The 13,965-nt window shown below is 45.0% G+C and overlaps 1 protein-coding gene across 9 annotated transcripts in view; it reads right to left on the bottom strand.

Moving 5' to 3' along the window:
- atp2b3 (ATPase plasma membrane Ca2+ transporting 3) overlaps positions 1-6,232 on the bottom strand; it is a 176,835-nt gene extending 170,603 nt beyond the window's left edge. For 5 of the 9 annotated variants that reach the window (XM_016991183.2, XM_008103883.3, XM_008103878.3 and 2 more), the window contains exon 1: positions 5,930-6,231. The gene's annotated coding sequence lies outside the window, so the exon portion shown is untranslated. Of the gene's footprint in view, positions 1-5,000; positions 5,025-5,929 lie in introns of those variants that run through there. The other 4 variants (XM_003216892.4, XM_003216893.4, XM_016991185.2 and 1 more) reach the window with 3 other exon arrangements.
- Between the last annotated feature and the right edge of the window lie 7,733 nt (positions 6,233-13,965).

Raw genomic sequence — 13,965 nt, 5'->3', positions numbered from 1 at the left:
TCTATTAATGATATACTCTGTATCTATACATTGCCTTATTTCTCCACCAGCCTTCCTGCTTCTCTTCCTTTCTTTTCACTACCTCTTTCTCCTTTGTCTCTTTCCCCTCCTTCACAAGATGATGACAGCACCACCAGTAGAATCCATGTGCCTGTGCTAGTCAATTATTTTTCTTCTCGCATGGTATCCCTTTCCATCAGTAGCTATAACTACATACACTTCCAGAAGGCAGGAAAAGGATTAGGAAGCCAGAGCCTTTCAAATATCCTTAGATTGAAACTCTGGAGAGTCTAAGGGGCGCTAGTAGCCATACACCACTAGCAATATGGTCCTCTGCTACTGCTTTTGAGACTGAAACTGTCTTTCTCTGTTGTTTCTTCTCAGCCTCCAAAGTCCAGAGCCTTCCTGCCACTCGGGCCCCATCCACACTGCCATATAATCCCGTTCAAAGCAGATAATCTGGATTTTATATGCCAGTGTAGAAGGGGCCTAAAGCTGGGTCTACATTGCCATATAAAATCCAGATTATCTGCTTTGAACTGGATGATATGGTAGTGTAGACTCATATAATCCAGTACAAAGCCGATAATGTGGGTTATTTGCTTTGATAATTTGGATTATATGACAGTGTAGAATCCAGCCTGACTGAGTAGCCACTAGGGAGTAATATAGCGATAGTGATGAACTTGTCTAAATTCTTTGACTGATTCTTTTGCACTCCTCACTCTACTCCACCTGCTTTCATCTTATAATTTAATTCCATTTTACTTAAATTATTATTTTATCAAGTTCTACTGAATTTTCATTTATTTTAATTAACTCTTAACAGGAGTTTTGGGATAGTGATTAGTGCCTATTTGTCTGTGTATTTTTGTCTTTTATTGTTGACTAGCTTTGGTACCTGGCAATGCCTGGGTTATTTGAAAAAGGCATTGTTTGGTTTTGGATGTTACGAATAGACCCATTAGTAATGGGTCCATATCAATAGCTGATAGGGTTTGCAGTAGTCTCTGGATGTGGGTGAAGGTACAGTATTGCAAATCCCATAATCTGTGGTCCATTTCCCTAAACCCCACCAGGACGTAAAGTGGATGATGGAGTGGTAGTCTGTGTGTCAAGTTTGGTGCAGATCCATGTCTAATGGGGTTTGCAGTAGTCTCTGGATGTAGATGAAGGTACTGCAGTTCCCATCATCCAAGATCCCCCCCCCTTAAACCCAACCAGAAGTTAAAGGGGGTCATGGAGAGGTCTGTGTGCAAACTTTGGTCCAGATTCGTTGTTGGCGAGGGTTGCAGTGCTCTCTGAAAACTGGGGCCATCTTGGAAAATACATACATACATACAAATGGTGACTTTTATGGCTATATATAAATATAAATATACCACCCATATGGATATGGACAGTGGACTGATCAATAAACAGACCTATAGAGATAAATATTGTTACTTTCCATGATTTTGGCAGATCTCAATTAAAAAAACAAACAAACAAACACTTCAGTCCCTGCACATCATCACAGGATTCACATATAAACTTCCAGCACTGTACAGACACCAATGGAAGAGCAGGGAAGGAAAACACCATCACTTTGCTAGTCACCAGAAGAGAAGGTTGAGAGCAGACATGATAGCCACGTATAAATATGTGAAAGTATGTCATAAGGAAGAGGAAGCAGACTTTTCTGCTGACCTGGAGAGTAGGACTCAATGGAACAACGGCGTCAAATGACAGTAAAGGAGATTCCACCTGAAAATTAGGAATAACTTTTTGCCTGGGCTGCTGAGTTTTTTGGGGCTGTATGGCCATGCTCCAGTAGAATTCTCTCCTGAAGTTTTGCCTGCATCTGATGCAGGCCCTCCTCTCGCTCCCACCCCCATCACAAGCACGACTTGTGGGGGACGAGGGAGAGGGTGGCCCCTCGGCTCTGGAACTCACTCCCCAGGGAGACCCTGGCAGCCTTTAAGAAAGATCTGAAAACCTGGCTCTTCCAATGTGTGCCTAAGAACTGATCACAAGAATAAATTCCTTAGCATTGATATTACTGGGCCTGATGTATTGTCATTTTCTGTCATATTTGGTAATTACTATCTTCGTTATTCCCACCTCGAATTTCTCCTCTTTATTACAGCATTTTTATCTACCTCATTAGATTTTAATCATGAACTTTTTGCACTACTGCCCAGCCTTCTATTATTTTAATCTGCTCTATGGTTTTATTCAGCAGCTTATTCACCATTATATTGTTGTTAAAATGTTTAGTTTAATTTATGCAATGTTAAATGTCAATGATGTTTGCTTTATTATGAATGTATTTTATTTTGTCTATTGTGGAATTTTGGGCATGGCCCCATGTTAGCCGCCCCGAGTCCCTGTGGGGAGATGGAGGCGGAGTATAAAAATAAAGTTATTACAGTAGAGTCTCGCTTATCCAATGTAAACGGGCCGGCAGAACGTTGGATAAGCGAATCTGTTGGATAATAAGGAGAGATTAAGAAAAAGCCTATTAAACATCAAAATAGGTTATGATTTTACAAATTAAGCACCAAAACATCATGTTATACAACCAATTTGACAGAAAAAGTAGTTCAATACACAGTAATACTATGTAGTAATTACTGTATTTATGAATTTAGCACCAAAATATCGTGATATATTGAAAACATTGACTACAAAAATGCGTTGGATAATTCAGAACGTTGAATAAGCGAGTGTTGGATAAGTGAGACTCTACTGTATTACATTATTATTATTATTATTATTACTGGAACATGGCCACACAGTCCAAAAACAGCAACCCAGTGGTTCCAGTCATGAAAACCTTCGACATCACAACTTCCTGACTGTAAGAACTGTTCAGCAGTGCAACTCTCTGCCTCATGGCCCTTCCACACAGCCATATCATGATGTTCTGGGGCCAGAGTGAAGAGGGGAAGCCAGGAAGACAGTTCCATCCTGTCTCCTGTGCCATCAGCTGAGGACCTCTCCCCCCAGTAACATACTATGCAAATAATATATATAATATATATAATATATAATAATATAATATATTGTATTACATATAATATTGATAATATTTTTGTTATCAATATTATATGTAATACAATATAATACTAATAATAATACAATATAATAATATTAATTTTATATTATATATTGCATGCAATATTACTAATAACATTACAGTATAGTGGTATAATGCAATATAGTAATATATAATGCTAATATTGTGCTATGTTAATACCCTGTTTCCCCTAAAATAAGACATCCCCAGAAAATAAGACCTAGTAGAGGTTTTGCTGAATTGCTAAATATAAGGCCTCCCCTGAAAGAAAGACCTAGCAAAGTTTTTGTTTTGGAAGCATGCCCAACGAACAGAACATTACAGCATGCAGGATCGGTAAACATACGTACCATAGATGGTTGTACATTGAAATAATGGTAGTAACAAAAAATTATTGATAGGATTCACAGTTTGTCTGGTTATGCTGGTTTGTGATGACAACTACTGTACAGTATATAATCATAGTATATGTTCATTTTTTGTTCAATAATAAATGTGAATTCTTCTTCATGGAAAAATAAGACATCCCCTGAAAATAAGACCTAGCGCATCTTTGGGAGCAAAAATTAATATAAGACACTGTCTTATTTTCGGGGAAACACGGTAATACAGTAGAGTCTCACTTATCCAAGCTAAATGGGCCAGCAGAAGCTTGGATAAGCGAATATCTTGGATAATAAGGAGGGATTAAGGAAAAGCCTATTAAACATCAAATTAGGTTATGATTTTACAAATCAAGCACCAAAACATCATGTTTTACAACAAATTTGACAGAAAAAGCAGTTCAATATGCAGCAATGTTATGTTGTAATTACTGTATTTACTAATTTAGCACCAAAATATCACGATATATTGTAAACATTGACTACAAAAATGGCTTGGATAAACTTGGATAAGTGAGGCTTGGATAAGTTGAGACTCTACTGTATAATATATTGTATGTACATATAATTTGTAAGTCACTCTGAGTCCCCTTCAGGGGGAGAAGGACGGGATATAAATGTAGTAAATAAAGAAGTAAACTTCCTGACCGTAAGTGCTGTTCAGCACTGGAACTGTCTGCCTCAGGACTCTTCACATACAGCCATATATCTTAATAAGAAAATCCCAGATTATCTGAGTGTGGACTCAGATAACTCAGTTCAAAGCAGGTATTGTGGATTATCTGCCTTGATATTCTGCGGCCCCTTCCACACAGCTGAATACAACTCCACAATACCTGCTTTGAACTGAATTATCTGAGTCCACACTCAGATACTGTGGGATTTTCTTACTTGATATTCTGGGATATAGGGCTGTGAAGGGCCCTGAGTCCACACTGCCATATAATTTAGTTCAATGTGGATTTTATGGAGCAGTGTGGAAGGGGTTTCAGAGTGTGGTGGAGGCTTTTAAACAGAGGCTGGATGGCTGTCTGTCAGGGATACTTTGTGTTTTACCTGAACGGCAGGGGGTTGGCCTATGTGGTCTCTTCCAGCTATATTCTATGATTCTATGACTACCTGCTGCGGGCCACAAGGCCCTACGAATCCTCTCCCGAGCCAATCCCCCGCCTCCTCCTTATACAGATCCCGCTTGGACGCCTGTCCCTCCTGGGGCAGAGTCTGGCTCTGCCCCCGCCCTCGAGCTGCCAATCAGGCGCGCGCGACCAATCGGGGCGGGCAGAGGCAGGCCGCCCCCTCCCCTCAGCAGCCTGTGGATCCCGCCCCCTCCCCTGCAGTTGCCTTGGATAGAGAAAAAAAAAATAAAAGAGGCGAGTGCCGGAACGCGCCTCGCCTCGCCTTGCCATCCCGAGCAATGCGCCAAAGCGGGTGTCCTTGGGCCGCCGTCGCAGCGAGGAAAAGCCGCCTCCGGGACAGAGGAGGCGCGCGAAGGAAAAGGGGGGAGGGGGGGAGGGACACTATTATCTCCTCTCTGCCATCTCCCTCCCTCCATTCACCTTTCCTTCCGTCCTCGCGCTCTCTCCCTCTGCCGACTCCCTTCCTCGCGCCCGCATCGCCTTCAAAGAAAAAAGAAGAAGAAGAAGAAGAGGGAGGGGGAAGAGGAGGAGGAAGAGGAGAAACTCTATGGGGACAGGAGGGAGGGCTAGGAGCTGTCAGGAGCCTCCCTTTCTCCCGCTCAATGCAGGTAAAAAGAGGGCTCTGCAGTGAGGATGTGGGCGGGAGAGAGAGAGAGAGAGAGAGACCCCTTTTGGATGGTTGGGGCAAGGGACGTCACTGGCGCTCCCTCCTTGGACGCGCGCGCGCAACACCACACACACACACAGAGGCAGGCGCGCGCCCTCTCTTTCTCGCACGCGCACCGCTTTTTTTGCGCGCGCGCCAACCTCCCCTCCACCTCGCGCGCCAGGGAAACGTCGCTGTCACCTTGAGAATGCCGGCAAGCAAACGTTGCAAGGTGCAAAATGGGTACAGAAGCGGAAGGGGGAAAAAGGGGGTGGGGGTGGGAGGGAGAGAGAGAGTCCCAAACCTTTTAAACAAAACGCACCAAAACCCTAACATTTTCTTCTTCCTCGCCCCCCCCCCTTTTCCTTTTGCTTCTCTGCACCCGCCGAATGTGCAATGGAGCTCCTGGAGAATGCACCCCCCCCCCCTTTCCCTGCCTCTTCCTTCCAATCGCAGCAAAACCAAGCAGTCGATGACGGATTCTCTCCCCTGAGAGGAAAAGGAAGCAGTGCCTTTCCCCTTCCAACCCGCTTTGGCCCCTTCCACACAGCTGAATAAAATCTCACATCGAACAGTGTGGACTCAGATATTCCAGTCCGAAGCAGCTACTTGCTTTTCTGCGTTATGTGGCTGTGTGGAAGGGCCCTTTCTCTCCAATCCCTGGGCTTTCACCCCGAAAAGAGAAAGGGAAGCAGGTACTCACCAGGCCATGGTAGAAGAGATGGAGATGAGGAGGAGGAGCGGGGAGGGATGCTTCAGGGAATCCGAGGAGATGACGCGTGGGGCGAAAGAATGGCCAGCTTCTCCCTCTTTCTTTCTTTCTCTACGGGAGGAGGAGGGGGCGGGGAAGGCCGAATTGAGCCCCGAACTGTCTTGTCTTCTTATCCCCAAGGAAAGGGGGGCAGGGCAAGGGCGGGAGGGGAGCCCCTGGTCTACAGCGCCGGGGATGCTGCTGCTGGCATCGCAGCGGCTACATCCTGCAAAGGATGGAGAAGGCTCGCTGGTCCAGCTGCAAATCTCAGCAGAGGGAGGAGGAGGGAAGCGCGAGCCAATCGGAACGCTCGGCGCCATCCAGCCCATCACGCAACTCCCCCCCCTCCCCTCCGTCCTCCTTCGCAACGCCTCCTTGGTTCCATGGTCCCCCGCTCTCCCCATGGGCCCCTGAAGGGGGATGGTCGCGTCCAACCCAACTCCACCCCCCCCCCCCCCCAGCCTGCGCGATGGTATGTTCCTAGGGACCTCTTTCTCTTGTGCGCTCTCTATCACAGGGTGGCAAGCAGCCCCCGATGGCGCAATGGTTTAAACCCTTGCGCTGGCAGGACTGATGACTTGAAGGCTGCCGGTTCGAATCCAACCCGGGGAGAGCACAAATGAGCTCCCTCTAGCAGCTCCAGCTCCACGCGGGGACATGAAAAAAGCCTACCACAAGGATGGTAAAAACACAGGCCTGCGGCCAGGGGGGGTTTTAGGGGTTCAACCCCCTCCCCGAAATTTTTCAAGCTAAAAAAAAAACCTGGTTTACTCATGAATTTTAACTGGTTAACCAAATCCCCATGCTAACTCTAAGGTAAAGGTAAAGGTTTTCCCTGACGTTAAGTCCAGTCGTGACCGACTCTGGGGGTTGGTGCTCATCTCCATTTCTAAGCCAAAGAGCCGGCGTTGTCCGTAGACACCTCCAAGGTCATCTGGCCGGCATGACTGCATGGAGCGCCGTTACCTTCCCGCCGGAGCGGTACCTATTGATCTACTCACATTGGCATGTTTTCTTTTCTTTTTTAAAAATATGTATTTATTGAAATTTCATATACCATAAGAAAAGATGAGAAAAATTTAGTATACATCGAAAGTGGGAGAACAAATATTTTTATTATAGAAAAGTAGGAAAAATGAGAAGAAAAAATAAAAAAAACAAAAAAGATAGTCAGAGAAAAGAAATTATATATATATATATATATATATATATATATAAATTTAAAAAAATTAAGAGTTCTAGACTTCCAACCTGCTCTTGCTATTCTTTAAACCATCGTAATTAATATTCCATTATACTATATCCCCTTTGTCCTCTTCTAGTCTTGGAAACATTGGCATGTTTTCGAACTGCTAGGTTGGCAGGAGCTGGGGCTAACAGCGGGCGCTCATTCCACTCCTGGGATTTGAACCTGGCACCTTTCAGTCCGCAAGTTCAGCAGCTCAGCGCTTTAACATACTGTGCCACCACAGACACAAAAAATTAAGAGTCCCTCCAGGCACCATCTCAAGCAGATATTGACAGGTCTGAACCCCGGGGGGGGGTGTGGTTCAGGGGTTCAACCCCCCCCCCCCGTAATTTTCAAAACCTCTCCCGAATTTTTTTTCTGGCTACGGCCCTGTAAAAACATCAAAACATCTGGGCATCCCCTGGGCAACGTCCTTGCAGACGGCCAATCCTCTCACACCAGAAGCGACTTGCAGTCTCTCAAGTCGCTCCTGACACACACACACACACACACACACACACAAAGGATGGAAAGGAGTTAAACTAGGCCTGGGCAAACTAAGGCCTGGAGGCCGAATGCTTTCCTTGTGCTTCCCTCAGGCCCTCCTAATTTTCCCTGTCCTCTGGGCATAAGGTGGCTCACCGTATCCTTATGCTGAAATGGCAGGGGAGGAAGGCACGCAGCAGCTGAGAGCCCTCTGGAGCTCTGTGTGTCTCGCCCTCTTCCAGCATAAGGACGGTACGAGTGACCCTATCCTTGTGTTGTCGAAGGCTTTCATGGCTAGGATCACAGGGTTGCTGTATGTCTTTCAGGCTGTGTGGCCATGTTCCAGAAGTATTCTCTCCTAATGTTTTGCCCACATCTATGGCAGGCATTCTCAGAGGTGGAACATGGCCACACAGCCCGAAAGACATACAACAACCCTGTGACCCTATCCTTATGCCAAGAGCATGGCTCGAGAAAAGCATGCAGTGGTTGAAAGCCCTCCAAGAGTGCTCTCAGACGTCACCTGTCTCGCCCTCCTCTCGGCATAATGCCAAGAGCAGAGCCATAGCCAGAAAAAAAAAAATGAGGGGGGGGGGGGTTATCAAATAATGAAGAGCAGTTCCATAACACAAAATAATTTAGAAATCAGGCTCCATCGAAAAACTTCAGTGGATGCTCAAGACAGATAAGCTTCAGTGGACACTCATGGGGATTTGGTTAATTAGTTAAAATTCATGAGAAAACCAGGTTTCTAAAAAAATCCTCAAAAATATTTTTGGGTGTTGAACCGCTAGCCCTCTTCCCCCCTTGGCTACAGCCTTATCCTTATGGCAGGAGCATGGCTTGAGGAAGGCATACAGTGGTTGAAAGCCTTCCAGAGTACTCTCAGATGTCGCCTGTCTCGCCCTCCTCCCGTCATAATGCCAAGAAAACAGGCCGAAGATTGAGTGAGGAGGATTGGGGAGGATCATTGGGGCAGTCATCGTATGTCTTATTTTCCTCCTGGCATAAGGATGGGGTGAGCAGCGCCGTCCTTATGCCAGGAGGACAACCTGAGAATGACTCAGGTCTTGCCCTATGCCCTCCTGGTCCCGCCCTCTCCTTCCAGTCTGTGCCTGGCTGCCCTCCCTCCCAGCCTGACCTGGCCCTCTTGGCCAGGTCCACAATGCGGCTCCAAGGCAAAAAAGTTTGCCCATGCCTGGGTTAAACCCTTGTGACCACATAAAGGAAGTGAGGGAAACCTGAACATTAGGAAGAACTTCCTGACTGTGAGAGCTGTTTGGCAGTGGAACTCTCTGCCCCAGACTGTGGTGGAGGCTCCTTCATTGGAGGCTTTTAAGCAGAACCTGGATGGCCATCTGTCGGGGGTGCTTTGAATGCGATTTCCTGCTACTTGGCAGGGGGTTGGACTGGATGGCCCATGGGGTCTCTTCCAACTCTACTATTCTATGATTCTATGAGTCTATGTTTTTCTCTGGAAACTTAATTAATCAAGCAAAAGACATTTTGTAGCATTAGTACCAATGAGGTAAGGTGACACGAAGGATGGCAAAAAAGGTGGCGATGCGATGGGAGGTCCCTCTGCCCAGCAGTCATAGGCAGCAAGCAGATCTGAAGGCACCTAAAAAGTGGGACAGATGCAAGGGAGATACAGTAGGCTCTAGCTTAACCGGCACCTATGGGAATTGCTAGAAGGCTTCTGGTTGCTGGTTGCTTAAGAGTTACTTATTAAAAACAGGCCTAACTAATACTATACCAGACTCTATATAAGTGGTTCTCAACCTTCCTAATGCCACGACCCCTTGATACAGTTCCTCATGTTGTGGTGACCCCCAACCATAACATTATTTTCGTTGCTACTTCATAACTGTAATTTTGCCAGTTATGAATGTGTCTCTGATATACAGGATGTATTCACTGGACCTAATTTGGCACAGATATGCCCAAATTTGAATACTGGTGGGGTTGGGGGGATTGATTTTGTCATTTGGGAGCTGTAGTTGCTGGGATTTATAGTTAACCAACAATCAAAAAGCATTCTGAACTCCACCAATGATGGAATTGAACCAAACTTGGCACACAGAACTCCCATGACTAACAAAAACTACTGGAAGGTTTTGGTGGGTATTGGCCTTGATTTTTGGAGTTGCAGTCCACCTACATCCAGAGAGCACTGTGGACTCAAGCAATGATGGATCTGGACCAAACTTTGTACGAATACTCAATATGCCCAAATGTGAACACTGGTGGAGTTTGAGGAAAATTGACCTTGACTTTTGGGAATTGTAGTTGCTGGGATTTATAGTTCACCTACCATCTAAGAGCCCCTTGAACCCTACCAATGCTGGAATTGCAGTTCATGGTGGATTAATACAAAGCTGGGAAAGTGATAAAACAGAGTAAAAATTTAATATTTTAAGATGATAATAATAATAATAATAATAATGAAGATGATGAAAGTGACAGTGATGATGATGACACATGGATTTTCAGGGGCATGACATGATAAACTTGGAGCCATCACTGAAAATGTCATGCCCTGACATCTGCCTCTGTAGCATCTTTCAGTGATGGGGTAGAAAGTAGGGCCTCAGGTACCAATTATAATGATCAAAACAGTAAAATGTGCTGAGGTTGCATTATGTAGCTAGTGAGAGAAGTAATCCCCACTGAATTTAACAGAAATTATTTCTAAGGATAACCATATATGTTTTATATATGTGTAGTTTCCAACAGACCTCACAACCTCTGAGGATGCCTGCCATAGATGTGGGCAAAACCTCAGGAGCCAATGCTTCTTGAACATGGCAATACAGCTCGGAAAACTCACAGCAACCCAGTGATTCCAGCTATGAAAGCCTTCAACAACACATATACATTTTGCCTGTACAAAAGAGTTTTGTAGAATTAGTAGATATAGAAAACAACGTAGCAGAATTCTAGAGCTGGAAATGACTGCAAGGCAATAACTGTTTCAACCTGCATCAAGTGGGGATACTCAACTAAAGCCTTCCCAAAAGATGGCTACCCAATCACCCTCTGAGGCAGATTATTCCATTCTTGAACAAGTTTAACTGTCAGGAAGTTATTTTACAAAGTGTGTGGAATAAAAAAAGTATTTGGCCTTTGTAAGATAAAGCTCGTGAGTCACACAGGCAAAAAGAAAAAGGCAATTTCATTACACAGTGGCACTGACAAGATCCAATTCCTGACAAATGAAAAGCCAAGACCTGGGAATTTATTTATATTTTCTTGGCCTTAAATTCTCAGAATCCCCAGTTAGCTACATACCCTTCAACATTTCAGAGAAGAAAACAAACGAGTGTAGCTAAGCAACATCAGAAAGTAGTCAAGGTGGCAAACAATTAATGCTGAAAAACACACAAGCTAGGAGAGGCTGTGGCAGTTTGCTTTTGCCTGAACTGATTGGGAAGGACAATATTCTGCCTTCTATTATGAGTATATTGGCTGTAAACAACTTTTACACTCTGAACTCAGGGCCAGAGAAGCAGATGGCGAAAACAGAAGAACAGCCTACCTCAGAGGAGTGTGCTTGCTCCATCAATGTTTAACATCTACACAAATGTCCAGCCATTGCCAGTAGGCACAGAGAGTTTCATCAATGCTGACTATTGTGCCTTCACCGCCCAAGCAGGGAGCTTTGAAATGGTTGAACAGAAGCTCTCTGAAGCTTTAGGTGCCTTTACTTCCTATTACAGGGAAAACCAGCTGATCCCTAATCCATCTAAAACACAGGCGTGTGCTTTTCATCTTAAGAACAGACAAGCATCCCGAACTTTGAGGATTATTTGGGAAGGGATCCCAATGGAGCATTACAGCACACCAAAATACTTGGGAGTTACCCTGGACCATACCCTGACCTACAAGAAGCACTGCTTGACTATCAAGCAAAAAATGGGCACTAGAAATAATATTAGATGAAAGCTGACTGGCACAACCTGGGGATCACAACCAGACACAGTCAAGACACCTGCTCTTACGCTTTGCTACTCTGCTGTTGAATATGAATGCCCAGTGTGGAATACATCTCACCACGTTAAGACAGTGGATGTGGCTCTTAATGAGACATGACACAGGATGTCTATGTCCAATACCACTGGAGAAATTATATCGTTTAAGTAGCACTGGACAACCTAATATGCGCCGGGAAGTAGCAGCCATCAATGAAAGGACCACGGCATCAACATCTTTGGCCTATCCCCTGCTTGGGTACCAGCCAGCATGCCAATGCCTTAAATCAAGAAATAGTTTTCTAAGATCTACAGAGATACTCACAGGAACTCCTTAGCAAGCGAGAGTCCAAATGTGGCAGGCTAAAACCCGGAACCTCAATCAGTGGCTGACAATGGATGAGAGACTTTGTCCTGGGCACATAGCTGACTGGGTGACTTAGAAGGCGCTGAACAGACTGTGCTCTGGCACCATGATATGCAAAGCCTACCTTAAGAAATGGGGCCACAAAGTGGAGTCCACGAAATGCAAGTGTGGAGAAGAGCAAACCAAAAACCACCTACTACAATGCAGTCCTGCCACATGCACAATGGACGACTTTCTTACAGCAACACCAGAGGCACTCCATGTGGCCAGCTACTGGACAAAGGACATTTAGTATCATGCCAAGTTGTTGATTTTTTTAAAAAAAATGTTTGTGTTTTCAAATACAGTACAACTTGAACCCTTGGTTCGCTTCTGACATGATAAATAAAGGTAAAGGTTTTCCCCTGGCGTTAAGTCCAGTCGTAACCGACACTGGGGGTTGGTGCTCATCTCCATTTCTAACGCCGAAGAGCCGGCGTTGTCTGTAGACACCTCCAAGGCCATGTGGCCGGCATGACTGCATGGAGCGCCCTTACCTTCCCGCCGGAGCGGTACCTATTGATCTACTCACATTGGCATGTTTTCGAACTGCTAGGTTGGCAGGAGCTGGGGCTAACAGCGGGTGCTCATTCCGCTCCCAGGATTTGAACCTGGGACCTTTCGGTCTGCAAGTTCAGCAGCCCAGGGCTTTAACACACTTCGCCACCACCAGGGGCCTTAACTCATGAAATCTTAAAAAGAAGTGAGTCTACATTGCACCATTTTAACTGCATAGTTGAGTGCTATGGGATCCTTGGTTCTTGCAGTTTGGTGAAGCACCAGTACTATTTGACTAAGAAGGCTAAAGACTTTGTAAAACTACAACTCTCAGGATTCCATAGCACTGAGCCATGGCAATTAAAGCAATGACAAATTGCCTTAATTCTACAGTGTAGAACGCACCATCTGTCTGCAACAACTGAAGTAAGCTGGGAATAAATAGAGAGGAAGGAGAGAAAAACTGGGATATTTTGAAATCAGATGAAAAAAAATGTGAGGACAGAGGATTAATCAGGACTGTCTCTGCCAAATTGGGACAGCTGACAGGCATGCAGCTAGCTTCCATAAACAATGACATGCAGGTAGGTGCTGGGCTCTCCTATCAGAAAAATAGACAACTCTCCCTAATCGCCTGCATGTCATCTGCTTGAAGCCGCTGTCCTAGCAAACAACTTGTGATATAAACAGATCTGATAGATAGACAGAGGGCAACTATACAAGCTCTCCCACCAAAGGTTGGCTAAAGCTCAAACAGGAGTGCTTCCCCAAATCCCGAAAGCATAATGATTTATTATTAATTTTTTGGCCGTGCCAGGAAGGTGCTTCTGAGCAAAGCTATCAGCTAATGGGCATCATTGGCCAGCTGGCAGGGCAAGTATGATCCCCCCTCCAAGAGCCCACAGTCAGCACCACTCACACTGTGAATAATTGATGTCCTTTGGTTTCCGCTCTTCAATGTTCCCAGCTGGTAGGGAGCATACTGGTCTCCTCAAACTTTTTCTAGCAGCAGAGACAGGACTAGACAGCCCAAGCCAAGTAGAAAGGGCTACCAATGTATGTGTACTGTAGGGGAATGCAAGCATACACCTTACTCAGGGATGCTCCTATCTGTCACCAAATGCTTCAGGACAGCAAAGGATTGGCCTACAGGTAGGGATTGAATAGGAAAGCACTGTTCTCTCAAGAAATTTCATTCCCAATTACCTCTGTGGAAACAAAACATGTGATAGGTTTTGCCTGCAGAGCTTTCTCTGTTGGAGTTTACTTTGGTCAGATGGAAGTTCTCTGTTTCTTAAGGAGCATAATGTACTGGACATTCATTTAATGTTCTCTAATTAAGCGACATACATTTAAAAATATCTTGTAAAAGCGAAATACCTTTAAAGAGAAGTGCAAT

The sequence above is a fragment of the Anolis carolinensis genome, chromosome 2 (assembly GCF_035594765.1).
Source record: "Anolis carolinensis isolate JA03-04 chromosome 2, rAnoCar3.1.pri, whole genome shotgun sequence".
NCBI lineage: Eukaryota > Metazoa > Chordata > Lepidosauria > Squamata > Dactyloidae > Anolis > Anolis carolinensis.
This window is presented reverse-complemented; position numbering and strand designations above follow the sequence as displayed.